At 46.1% G+C, this 13816-nt stretch overlaps 1 protein-coding gene across 5 annotated transcripts in view; it reads left to right on the top strand.

The window, feature by feature from the left end:
• LOC138528761 (uncharacterized) overlaps window positions 1-13816 on the top strand; it is an 870897-nt gene that overhangs the window by 518382 nt on the left and 338699 nt on the right. For 4 of the 5 annotated variants that reach the window (XM_069640677.1, XM_069640698.1, XM_069640636.1 and 1 more), the window contains exon 1: window positions 13593-13799. The exons of the other annotated variant lie outside the window; for it this stretch is intronic. The gene's annotated coding sequence lies outside the window, so the exon portion shown is untranslated. Of the gene's footprint in view, window positions 1-13592; window positions 13800-13816 lie in introns of those variants that run through there. 5 annotated transcript variants of the gene reach the window in all.

Here is a 13816-nt window from a genome sequence, read left to right as displayed (position 1 = left end):
ACTGGCCCCCAAAGAAATGTCTGGGGCAGCAATTGTGAGAAAGAACTGTGCCAAGCAATATCTGGAGAAGGGAGCCACTCTCCTGGTGCTGAACTAAGAGTTGTGACAAAGATGCCAGGGAAAGGGAGTCATACCCCCTGGCCTTGTGGTACCAAGTAATACCAGGAGAAGGGAGGTATTCGCTTGGGCTGAGAATTTTTCTGAAGACACCAGGGGAAGTGTGAGGAATTCGACCATCCGCACAGGGAGTGTGCGGTCGCCTGGGCTTTTAATGACATTTAGTAAGAAATGGAATGATGGGAGATCAACCTCATAAAATGTGTGGGCTAATCCGCACACATTTTCCTATGCTCGTGGCACACAAACACATAGACAGGTGTACTCTGAGGGGACACAGCCTACAGTCGCAGTCCTCCTGTCACATTTAGCTGGAATGTGACAGCCAGGAGAACATGAAGTCTCTCAGCAAGGCGAAAGGCAACACCTTCCTCCTGCCATTGCCAGCCTAATTAAATATCAAAGTCTACATGGATCCGCCCTGCCCATTGTAGTTATGTGTGGTGGCAGAGCATACTGATGAGTTAATTGACGCAGGCCTGCTAAGAGGCCTGGTCACAGAACTAATAAAGGGCAGGAAACCCCCAACACCTCTTTGATATGCAATGTGTCAGCTTGAAACTAGCTCCCTCCCCTCTGTTACAGTAGGAAACGCCTGTGAGGAATTCAACCATCCGCACAGGGATTGTGCGCTTGCCTGGGCTTCAAATTTTTTATTTTTTTGATAAATGAAAATGAATGATGGGAGACCAACCTCAGGAAATGTGTGAGGCCATTCCACACACACACATTTCCTCTGCTCACCACCCAAAATGCATAGTCACATGTACTCTGGGAGGACATAGCCTACAGGTGCCATCCTCCCCTTCCATGTCCAGCAGGAATGTGACAGCCACGGGTACTTCAAAGCATCTCCAGAAGGGGGAAGGAACACCTTCATCCAGTCATGGGCAGCCTAATTTAAATATCAAAGGCTCCATGGATCTGCTTTCCTTTTGTATAATCCGGCTGGTGGCAGTGTATACTAACACGAGATAATTGAGGCAAGCCTGCTCAGGTTCTGGAATAGACAACAGGAAAGGCAGGGCTAACACCCATTTGGTATGCAATGTGTCAACTTGAAGCTAGTTCCCACCCCTCTGTATGAAAGGCAGTGAAATCCATGTCCAGGTCCACTATTTACAGTAGGCAAACCCCTGCAGAGCTGACCCCTTTCAGAGGGGAGAGGTGTGTGGTTTGGGGGAGACAGGATGTCTGCTCCCAGCACAAACTTCAAGGGAGACCTGCGCTTTAATCAAGAGTCACAGAGGGCATAGTTAACCAGAGAGACACTTTGATCTACAACAGACAGGGAGATGGGTGGGACTTAGGTACATATTGTCGCCCCTTGTCTGTCCTGTTGCATAGCCCTCTGGTCCTGACCTCATGCATAACTGAAAATTGTTGGTGGGGACCCGGGTTTGGTTCATTAAGGTGGGCTTAACCTACACCAATCACCATTTGGTTTTAAAAGAGGGCTGAACCCCTCACATAGCAGATCATCTGAGGACTTCGAACAGAGTAAGTAGAAGGACTCATTTGGACCCGGGCTGAAGGTACAGACTACCTTACATCTTAAGCCAGTGAAGAAAGGCCAGTCGTTCCAAGATGAAAGCAAAATCCCCCCCCCTTAATCATCTCCCAGGGAACAGAGAGATATACCGGTCTCGGAGGACCAGTCCAGCAGCTCCAGAACCGGTTGCCAGAAAGCACACAGCGTGCCCTGCTAGGTTCTGCCAGCAAGCTTCCTAGGTGGGAAGTGCCAGAGAGTCTCTGGACAAAGGACAAGGCCGTTGCCTGCAAACACTCTCCTAAGCTTTGGGCCGTCCGCCTTGAAAGGACACGAGCCCTGCGAAGAAGCTAGGAGGAGTGCCACACAAGCATCATCCAGCGTCCATCTTTTAAGGACATTTTCGAGACAGTCGAGTCCTTGAACTGCATCCGGCTGCACCGCTGACTGTTGTCACGCCGCAGTCACATGAGCCGTCTGAGCCACCTCGACCAGCATTCAAGATCTGCCAACCAGCAAAGAGACAACGATTCTTGGCCACTGAGCCCCTGCGCTGGACAGCCTGCAGGCGTCAGTCTAGCCTCGCTTGCCGAACTGCCTGCGCATGGTACCCACAGCTGTCTCCCACCACTAACTCTTTCAACAATGACTGCGAAGTGTCCTGGAACTGCCTTGATGCTGTCGAGCATCGAGAACTTTTTAAGCCCCAGGTACATGGTGTTTCTGCCCCCCCTGGTCCTTCTCCGAAAGGCCCTAGAGACAGTTATGACCCTTTGCCCCCTTTGTGCTGGAACCAAATAACCTTGAACAGTAAAACTGATTACTTTTCCAACTACCCTCCGGTCAGTATCCAGAGTGTATCCCCTTCCTTTGTGAAACTGTCTGTCCTCTGTGTTCTTTTACAGGGTGGGTTGTATTTGTAGTCTGCTAGAACTGTCTGTTGTAGTAATAATAGAGTAGATATTTGTATACAATCTTGACTGGACAGTCCCTTTTATCATGAGGTAATAATTGTGTTTTTGCTGTGTTGCAACTAACCAACGATCCACACCAGTGGAGATAAGCTTGCTCCACGTTACCAAAATTGGACAAGGAGGTTTATAATTGACTTGTGTTCCAATCTGTTTGGATACTTTCTTGAGTACTAGAGGTGTGGGTCTGATTGATGGTTTAGAAACGGATATCATCCCTGGACCACTGGTGCCCCGGAAGTTGATTCATCACAACTCCTGCAAAGGGACCCCCTTTCAGAGGGAAGAAGTATGTGATTTGATGGAGACAGAAAGTCTATTCTTGCCACAATCTTCAAGGCAGAACTCTGCTTTGATCGGGGGGCACAGAGAGCTCAATTAACAAGAGAAATACTTTGATCCACAACAGACAGGAAGATGGGTGGGACTTGGTAGTACATTTTGTCACACCTTAACTTTCCTGTTGCAAAGCACTCTGGTTATGACCTCACGCATAACAGAAGATTCTTGGTGGGGACCCAGGATTGGTTCATTAAGGTATGCTTAGCCTGAACCAATCACTGGGCCCGTTTGTCTTTAAAAGAGGGTTGAGCCCCTCTTTTGGCAGATCATCTGACAACTTCAAAAGCAGTAAGAAGGACTCATTTGAACCTTGGCTGAAGGTACAGCTTCTGCCAGTGAAGGAAGGCCAGGATTTCCAAGAGGGAAGCAAGATCCCTCCCCTAAACATCTCCCAGGGAACAGAGGGAGATACCAAACACAGAGGACCTATCCAGCAGCTCCAGAACCAGTACCGCGCCTGCACACAGCGTGCCCTGCTAGGTTCTGCCAGCAAGCTTCCTAATTGGGAAGTGCCAGAGGGTCTCTGAACAAAGGACAAGGCTGTTGCCTGCAAACACTCTCCTCGGCTTCGGGCCATTCACCTTCTAGGACGACACAAGCCCTGCGAAGAAGCTAGGAGGAGTGCCACAACAAGCATCAACCAGCATCCCTCTTTTAAGGACATTTTCGAGGCAGTCGAGCCCTCGAACCGCGACCAGTTGCACCAGTGACTGTTGTCACATTGTAGTTACTAAAGTTGTCTGAGATGCCTCGACCAGCGTTCCAGATCCACCAACCAGCACAGAGACAATTCTTGACCCCGAGCCATCATGTAGGCCAGCCTGCAGCCATCCATCCCACCTCACTTGCCAATCTGCCTGCCACCTGATACCCACAGCTGGCTTCCATCTTGGACTCTGTCGCAGGAGCTGTAAAGCATCCTGGAACCGACTTGACGCTGTTGAGCATCAAGATCATCTCAAGCATCAGGTACATTGTGGTTCTGTCCCCCTGGTCCTCCTCCAAAGGCCCCTAGTGACATTTACAACCCCAGGCTCCCTTGGTGCAGAAACCAAATAACCTTGAACAGTTAAGACTTTTCCGACGATCCCATTGTCAGTATCCAGAGTGCATCCCTTTCTTCCATGAAGCTGTCTGTCCTCTGTGTTCCTTTACAGGGTGGGTTGTATTTTGTAGTGTGCTAGAACTGTCCGTTGGAATAATAATAAAGTAGATATTTGTATACAACCTTGACTGGACAGTCCCTTTTATCAGTAGGTAATAATTGTATTTTCACTGTGCTGGAACTAACCAACAATCCACGACCTTGCAGAGATAAGCTTGCTGTTCCGTCCACTTTACCAAAATTGGACAAGGTGGTTTATATTTTACTTGTATTTCCAATCTGTTCATATCCCTTCTGGTGTACTAGAGGTGTGGGTTTTATTTATGGTTTAGAAACCACTATTCATCCTTGGTCCCGGAAGTTGATTTGTCACAGGAAGGGAGTCATTCACTCTGGTTTTATTGGAAACTGGATAGATCTACACCAGGATAAGGGAGTCATTCTCCTGTGTGTGAAATTGTATGAAGATTGGGTGAAACCCATAAGCCGGGGGGAGGGAGTCATTCCACCTGGCCTTTCTATTGTGATAGAATATTCTTATGGACCCTGTTCAAGAACCAGGAGAAGGGAGCCATTCTCCTGGATAAGGAACTTTTCTTTTAGTTTATTCTTTTGTTGTAGTGTGAGGGTTAGAGTAGGATTTTGACACAGGACGGTGGAACTTTAATTTGACGGACATTCTGGCAGACCCTTTAGTATTTCGAGGCAGGGAAACCTCTCTCAGAGATAGGGACAGTTAGGTTTTCAATACGATAAAAGTCTATAACCAAAATCATGACATCTTTGTGTCAGCTTCCTTCTTCGACCCTCTTACACTGCCCATATACTATTACTGTGGCATACCTTTTTTTTACTGGCTTAATGATAAAGCAAATATGATATGTGTTATTAGGTGGCTATAATGGCCTAATTTGGCACAGCCAGTCTGCCCATATATATTAGGACAACATGGCACTGTTTACTGCACATAATGATAAATAAAACATGTTATGTGTTATTACATGGGTAGACTGGCCTAATTTGGTGCAGACTGTATGGCCATATACTATAAACTGGGCATAAAGATAAAACAAACATGATACATATTATTACATGACTAGACAGCCCTATATTGGTGCAGGAAGTATGGCCATATACTATTACTGTGGCATAGCATTTGTACTGGCTATAACAAGGGGGTTGTCCTACCCTCTATGAATCTAGGGGGTGTGCAAGATGAATACAGTACACACTGGTTTTTAGACCCTTTTGGGTGACCGTACAATTTGGGCAACCGTTGTTAGAAACAAAATGTTTGCTGCTGCCAAACATATATCTCAAACTCATATAAACATTTCAGCTTTTTATTATTAGTTAGCTGATGCTTTTTTCTTTATGCAGAATGTTTAGGTTGTTTTTTATATACATGACATTACAAGATGTCCATTATGGAAAACAAACACATATGACATAATTACAAATGACATGGGGTGTGGATCAAAATCACTTATACATTTAACAGACAACTTGTTTGTAAGTGGAATGTTCCATGCCATTGGGTGTAGAGAACACAAGATGGAAGTGCAAATGGAGGAGACATTGATAGTAGGTCTCCTATGCCCGGCTAAAGTTGGACCTCATATTTGGTCTACGTCTGGTCTACGTCTGGATATGATGTTAGAAATGGAAATGCAGCACAAAGTAAAAGCCCATTGGGAATCTGGGTAAATGTGCTGCTGACGTTTCGGCAGAATGGATGGTAGCCTTCTTCTGGGGCCAAAGAAGTCCGGAGACTGCGTATAGAGAAAAAGAAAAGGTAAAGAAAAAATATATATGAAAGAGCAGTGTTAAAACAACAGCAGGGTGCTGCAGCGGTTTAGTATAGTGTATTAAATACATGAAAACATGTCCTAAAGAGGTTCCAGGGACAGACTCCACTCGCCATTTGTCGTGCGTCCAGTTGGAGCAGATGAACTCAGAGGGTTTCATCATAGGACAGATGAAGAAACAGGAATAGCCTGTGTGGGCTTTAGTAGAGAGGGCGGCCGGAATGTGGGCGGGCGGCCCATGGGCGGCAGGTAAGGGGCCCCTGGAGCTGGGTGCGAGGTCTGGTGGAGGACCGAAAAAGTCGAACCTGGAGAGCACAAAAAGAGGAAGAGGAGAGCAGGCAGCACTGGTCATGGGGTGGCTGTGGAGACAGAATAAAGCAGGCAGACTGTGCAGGTACATTCACTATGGTGGGGGTATAAGAATGAAAGTGTACCTGGAGCTAATTGGTGAAGTCAGCCCAAAACAGGAGGAGGGCCGAGTCACAAGTGAGCCAGGAGCGAAGTCATCAGGGCTGAGTGGCTCGGATGAAATTTCTGTCTCGTTCGCCCTGTAGTACAAATGTAAAGAAAAAATGTAAAGAAAAAAGGGGCAAAAGGGTTCATAATGAAGATCGGCTGGCGAGACTAATTATAATTTTTCTGTTTTCATAACAGGTATTTGATCCCCTTCTGCTACTGCCATCGGTTTGAGACACCAGCAGATGGCTTTTACAGTAGACACCTGCAGCTTCGTGTGAACAACTGGAGCACACTAACAATTTTATGGGACGATCGCCAAGGGCCCACATGCCCTTACGCTGTACTAATGGCTAGAAGCAACATATCAACCTTTACGATGGACTAGTGCCTAGTTCATGGAACAGCCTTGCGGTACACCGTGCTTCCAAAGTGCTTCTTTTAACCAAAAGCAACACCCTGTGTACCATGGCGGATACAGATAAAATAAAATAAATGGCTTTCGGAGTTCATATGGCAATTGCTGAATATTCTCTAAACATTTAATGTAAAATAAATGTACTTTACCAAATGTACCGTGTTGCTGTTTGATTTTAAAGTACAGTTTCATATTCCGAATAGTGGCGTTCTGTGTTGTGAGATGGTCTGTGTTGGTTTCCGGGTTCTGTGTGGAGTCGTGTAGAAGACGACTGGGCACGTTTGCCTACGCAGCACAGTAACGTCACGGAGAGAGGCGGGGAATATGAATGTTTTGATAATGTCAGGCTCAGGGGCGGGGGAATTGATTTAGTGCCGCAAAAGCAGGTCAGCCAGGGCGATGGGGGAAAAGATAGGATTATCAGAAAATGGCAGCTCCCTGGTGCTTGTTTTTGCGTGCGTTTAATGGATGAAAACTCGGGTAAGGTCCATAGGAAAGTTTTCTAAAATCGAACCACTTAGGCTTAAAAAAACATGGCCGACCCGTAGGGACAATAACATTTTTTACTAGACCATGCCTTTAAGTTTATGCATCCACCATGCTTCTTTGAAATTCAGGGTGTTGGCGATGTTGGTTTTGTTCTGGACTTTGTCCACCACCCAATAGGAAAAAGAGTCTGGATCATGATGAAGTTCAATGAAATGGTGGACCAGAGGAGCAGTGAGGGATTTACAGCGTATCCTTGACCTATGTTCACTGATGCGTTTATGAATGGGTCTTGAAGTTTGACCTACATACTGTAGGGCGCAAGGACATTGAATCACATAGATGACGTTGGTGGATTTGCAGTTAGAGAAGTGTCTAATTTTCCACTCTTTTCCCTCAATCATAAAAGAGGTGAGTTTCTTGGTTTGTCTACAAACCGTGCATTGACCGCACGGGTGGTGTCCAATGATCTCTCTCATGTCCCACAAAGTGGAACGAGCCGGGGTTTTGTTGGATTTTGCACTGGTTAGAAACTCTTTGAGGTTTTTAGACCTCCTGAGTGCCATGTGTGGTTTAGGTTCATCTGGAAGGTTGAGTTGAACAAGAGGCCAGAATTTTTTGATGAGGGATTTGAGTTTAGAGGTGGTTGGGCTGAAGGTGGTGACACAAGTCAGAATGTTCTCGGATGTAGCAGTTCGGTCTTTGGGTGTCAAGAGAGCCTGTCTCGGTGTATATCTTGCTCTCTTCTGGGTGTTTTTTATACGTTTCTTGGGGTATCCTCTTGCCAACAAGTTTAGCTGTAGATCACTAGAATTTTTCTGAAAGTCGTCCATTTGGGTGCAATTGCGGCGGATCCTCAAGAACTGTCCGTACGGGAGATTGTCTCATAGGCTCTTGGGGTGGTGACTGCTGTAATGTAGGACCGTGTTGCGGTCTGTAGTTTTTTTTGATAATTGAGCATTCAAGTTTGTTAAACTTGGGTGTTATGGTAAGGTCCAGGAAGTTCATCTTCTGGTTACTCTTATTTATGGTGAATTGGATTCCTGTAGTATGTATGTTCAACCATTGAAAAAATTCCATCAGAGGAAAATAATATCATCAATGTACCAAAACCATAAGGTGACGGAGTCAAGGTACAGGTTGGTCATGTTGAGGACATGAAAATGATGGCCATGCTGGGGACAAACACTGCACCCATGGCTGTCCCACAAGTTTGAACGTAGAAGGTGTTGTTATACTCAAAGAAGTTGTTGGTGAGTGCTATTTCAAGAAGTTCGATGATAAAGTTGATAGGCACCCGTCTCTGTGTCATGTGTTGTGTCAAATGATGTCTGATACATTCCAGTGCTTCTTGTTGCGGAATAGAAGTGTAAAGGCTTTTGATGTCTAAGGATACAAGGATATCTTCTGAGGGGTGGAATGGTTGGTTTTCGAATTTGGTAATTGTATCCATAGTGTCTCTCAAGTAAGTTGGAGTCTGATGGTTCAGGGATTTAAGAAAATAATCAATAAATGTTCCCATCGGTTCAAGAATAGAGCCACATCCTGATACGATGGGTCTACCAGGGGGTGTGTGGCTGTTCTTGTGGATTTTGGGAAGGGCATAGAGGACAGGGGTTCTTCCTTCTGCTGTATTAAGAAAGGCCTCTTCCTTATCGGTGATCCAGTTGTGTTCCAATGCGTATCCTGTTATTTCTTGGATCTTGTTTTTTTATTCTGATGTGGGGTCCTTTTTCAGTTTCTTGTAGTTGCCTTCCTCTTCGAGGAGGGACATCACCATGGTATTGTACTGAATGTTGTTTTGTATAATGATGCCACCTCCCTTGTCGGCCGGTTTGATCACAAGTGTTTTATTGGCACCTAGGGTGGCGAGGGCTTTCCCCTGAAGTCAGGTTCTGCCTATGTTGATCCGTGGTGAACTGCAATTTCCCAATTTCTTGCCGGATGCATTTCTCGAAAAAGAGGATGGAAGCAGGTGTCGCAGAGTCTCTCGGTAGGAAATCTGATTTAGGTCTCAGGCCGGTGTCCTCAGGTCCCATCGGGATGTCTTTGTCGAGAAAATAGACCTTTCTTCTGATGTTGCGAAAAAAGTTGGTGAGTTTGAGGTACAGTTTAAACCAATCGGTCTGATTGGTGGGCACGAAAGATAATCCTTTTGCTAATAATGAGTTTTCATCTTTTGACAATAGGGAACCAGAGAGATTAAAGACGGAGATCATTGTTAGCGCCTCCGGTTGCTCCTGCTGCGTCTGTTCGGGTAACCCATTGGGGGAAATTGTAGAAGGGAAATTGAGGAGGATGGGGTGGGCCCCAGAATCCTCCTCTGGGGCCCCCCTGGCCTAAAAAAGGCATGTTGGGAGGATGTAAGAATGGGTGGTTATGGCCAAAATTAGCTTGATGTCCTCTTGCCTGTGGTTGATCGCCAGTTGAGGAGTCTGAGCTAGAAGTATCAGAGAAGGATACACCCCTGCGTCTATTTCTTGAGGCCCCACCTTGTTTGGCCATGCGTTCTTTGTCCTTGATATCTTTGTAATCAGCGGCAAGATAAGGATAGGTATGCTCTATCTTGAAATTCTTAATGTCTTTCGCAAGTTTTTTATGCTTTTTTTCTAAGGTTAATGCCATAAAGGTGTCTACTTCTTTGTCGATTTCTTTAAGTTTCTCACCAGTGAGAAATGTTGTCTCTTCCGTCTTGAGATCTTTGAGAATATGAGAATGTATTCTCTGTGCAGTGGTGATTGTGAGAGCCATGAGGTCTCGGCTGCATTTAGTTGCTATTTTGCTAAATCCCTGGAGGTATTCTTGATCATCTAAAAATAGTGCTGATTCGTTCCGTATTATGAGACCAAGGGGGATCATGTTTACGCTGAGGTATTCTCTGAGAAAATGTCTGTGCACCTCGGTCCTAAAACAGTATTTCTTAAGGTTTAGAAGATCTTCTCCTGGGGCTGTTGATGCTGGATGCTGTTGGGCCCTTCCATGTTGAACATGGATGGGCCTTGTATGATGTCATTAATTTCTGTTTCTGAGAAGCTGAATATTTGCTCCATGATGATCGGATTGAAACAAAGTGTGAGGCTGTGAGTTAAGAAAGGGAGCACAATAGGTCATGGAGAGGAGTGTGGGAATGGAACTCTAGAAATAGGAGATGTGGGTACCCTATCTGAATAGGGGAGGACCGTAAAGGGGACCTCTGGAGACACAACTGTGATTTGAAGGCCTCTATTATAGCAAGCGCTATATCATGACACAGTACAACAAAAAGAGGCTGCCCTAAATCGGGAAGGACTGGAGGGCTGGAGAAGCCATAACAAGGGGGTTGTCCTACCCTCTATGAATATAGGAGGTGCGCAAGATGAATACAGTACACACTGGTTTTTAGACCCTTTTGGGTGCCCGTACAATTTGGGCAACCGTTGTTAGAAACAACATGTTTGCTGCTGCCAAACACATATCTCAAACTCATATAAAAATTTCAGATTTGTATTATTAGTTAGCTGATGCTTTTTTCTTTATGCAAAATATTTAGGTTGTTTTTTTATATACATGACATTACATGATGTCCATTGTGGAAAACAAACACATAGTTAAAGATTCACTATGACATAATTACAAATGACATGGGATGTGGATCAAAATCACTTATACATTTAACAGACAACTTGTTTGTAAGTGGAATGTTCCATACCATTGGGTGTAGAGAACACAAGATGGCAGTGCAAACGGAGGAGACGTTGATAGTAGGTCTCCTATGCCTGGCTAAAGTCTGACCTCATATTTGGTCTACATCTGGGTATGATGTTAGAAATGGAAATGCAGCACAAAGTAAAAGCCCATTGGGAATCTGGGTAAATGTGCTGCTGACGTTTCGGCAGAATGGATGACAAAATGACCAGACTGGCTGCACAAATATGCCAGTCTAGCCACGTAATAACTCTTAATATTTATGCTTTATAATAGATGCCCAGTAAACAAGTGTCATGCTGCAGTAAGAAATTGCTAGATTGGAAGCACCAAGATGCCAGCCTACCCAGGCAATAACATGTATCATGCTTGCTTTATCATAGATGCCCAGGAAAATAATATCAAACACAGTAAGAAATGGCTAGACTGGCTGCAGCAAAATGCCAGTCTAGTTACATAATAACACTTATCATGCTTGCTTTATCATAGATGCCCAGTAAAACATGTGCCCTAAGCCCCAATGCTTTTCATGCACACTATCAGATTCATAGCCATGCACCCACCAGTCACTCATCCATATGCCTTTTCACATATTCACACACATGTGCACCCGGAACATTTACTCTGCATTCTCCACACGCACACCCAGAACATTCACACACACGTTGCATTCTGATTCACACAACACATGCACTAACACCCATACATACAAATATACCATTCACATACAGGCACGCACATATACAGACATTACATACATACACATCCGACACACACATAATACACACATACAGGCATATAAAAAAATAGGAAAAATGCTTTATTACTCATTTCATGTCCAGTTTAGGCCCACCAAACTCGATGCCCCATCTTCACTCAAGGCCTCGGTCTGCCACGCTCCTTGCAGATAGGAATAAAGAAGTAGGGAGAGCTTCAAGGTCGTCTGACATGCCTAGAAGAGCGGGAGCGTTCCTCATCCCACGCCAGCACCCAGCCGCTACTGCAGTCAGGCCCAGTCCAGCCAAAAACCTGACATGGGGTGGCACGTCCCCCCACAGTGTGGCAGCTGTAGGTTCCCCTTCTATGCAAGAGATTGCTACTTTAAAGCTTTCTAGCTACGCCATAAGTGACCTGCGCTTGGATTTATTTTGTTAATTTTAGTTTTTGCTATTCAGTTGGCAGTTCGGTACCATTTATATGTACAGAGAGAAGCTTTGAAATGAAGCCATATGTAGATCGTAGTTGTTTGGGGACAGCCTCGTCGCTCAATTAGCATCCATGTTAGGGTCAGGCATTTGTTATTCACATTGACGTAGGATTTTTAAGGTCAAGCAGTGGGCAATCCCACTGGCCGGCTCCATCCCCCATCTTAGTCGATCATCCCCAAACATAGGCGCTGTTGCATGTCACCCCTCCTGGGAGCATGGTAGCTCCCAGGACTTCTGCTTGTGTCACATGATGTTAACCATGTGACCCACCTAATAAAAAGGGATGAGCCATTTCCGGCTCGTCAGTCTAACAAAGAGCTGACTCCGGTGTTGTTATTCCTCCCACCATGCTTGTGCTACAGCAAGTGCAGCAGGGCCAATGGCGGGGCCCTGCAAATGGACGGTGCCCCTGCTGCGCAACACTGTCCCACATTAAGGTATTGGCCGTGTGATCACAGCTGTTTGTGCAACCCCAGCCTGGGTGCCGCCAGAGCCGGGTGCCCCCAGCCCACGTGTCGTACTCCGGAGTTAGCAGGGTGACCCCTGCCTGGATGCAGCCTCATGGTTTGCGTCGGGTGCCCCCGATATCCGTGGCGGCCCGCCCCGGTGATCCAGTAGCGGGCCCCACCACAACCGCCAAATACCAACGTATGGAAAGACTATTTTGACAGCATGAACAATCTTAACCTAATCACTTAATGTTGATGTAAACATAACGTTGAACTTTGCTGTTATCTTCAAAGCCCAACTGGAATCTAATGACCTACTGAAAATGCTCGCAAAATATCAATTTTTAACAAGAAGCTACCGATAGCAAATAAAAATAAAATCGATTGGTCACTACTGAGATCAGTGCATACATTCAGAAAATCGCCTTAAAAACGGGGGTAACTAAACAGCACATTTCCTTATATCCGCAATAACTGAATTTGTGAAAGGGTCATGTGGTCAGAAGGAGCGAACACCTCGTTATACCAATCGAGAAGACCGAAAAGCGTTGAGCCTGTGCTTTAGCGGATTTCAGCATAGTAGCTCCTTCGCAGGCACATTTTTAACGGTCTTATTTTGACACCGTACTGTTTTTTTGTCCCGATGGCGCTTTAGCGCGGAGTGTATGTACTTTTTGGTCCCATTGTGCATATTTCTTGTTGGCGAGTCACACATCTTCAAATGTACACACCAACATTGGTATTCTCGTGCTCTCTCCGCCCCTCTGTCCCCATTATCCGGTGGTTCTGAGAGGAGAGGTCAGCGAAGGAAGCAGTGCCCGCCGGGCCTCCCCTCCGACCCTGGCCAGCTGGGGTCAATGTCATCCGCCAGACCTGACTTCTGGCTCTTGCCAGGGCACAGCAGCCGGCTTCCGCCGAAGGGGGCGGAGTGCTGATAAGAGGTGGGGTTATGGGCGAGGACCATCGGGAGCGGGCAGCAGTGTTTGAATGGTCACGTGCCTCTTGAACATGACCTCAGACTCCAGGGACAGGGCTGCCTGCCCTCCCCTTCTCGCCCCAGGCTCTCCCTCCCCCTTTGTCTGGAAAGGGGAGGGTTTGGAAAGCTGGAGCCGGGACCGAGAAAGTGAATGTCTTTTGCCAGTTTAGTCGACGGATCCGATGGGGGGAGGAGGGGACACGGTGGCGAGACGTGTGGATCTAGGAACCGGCGAAACCCACCGGGGAGGGGCCGTGCATCCAGTTTTATAACGAAATCCACACTTACAAGTTAGTGTCCAGTTTAG

This window comes from Ambystoma mexicanum, chromosome 1q, assembly GCF_040938575.1.
Source record: "Ambystoma mexicanum isolate Mex_15411 chromosome 1q, UKY_AmexF1_1, whole genome shotgun sequence".
In the NCBI taxonomy this organism is placed as follows: Eukaryota; Metazoa; Chordata; class Amphibia; order Caudata; family Ambystomatidae; genus Ambystoma; species Ambystoma mexicanum.
This window is presented reverse-complemented; position numbering and strand designations above follow the sequence as displayed.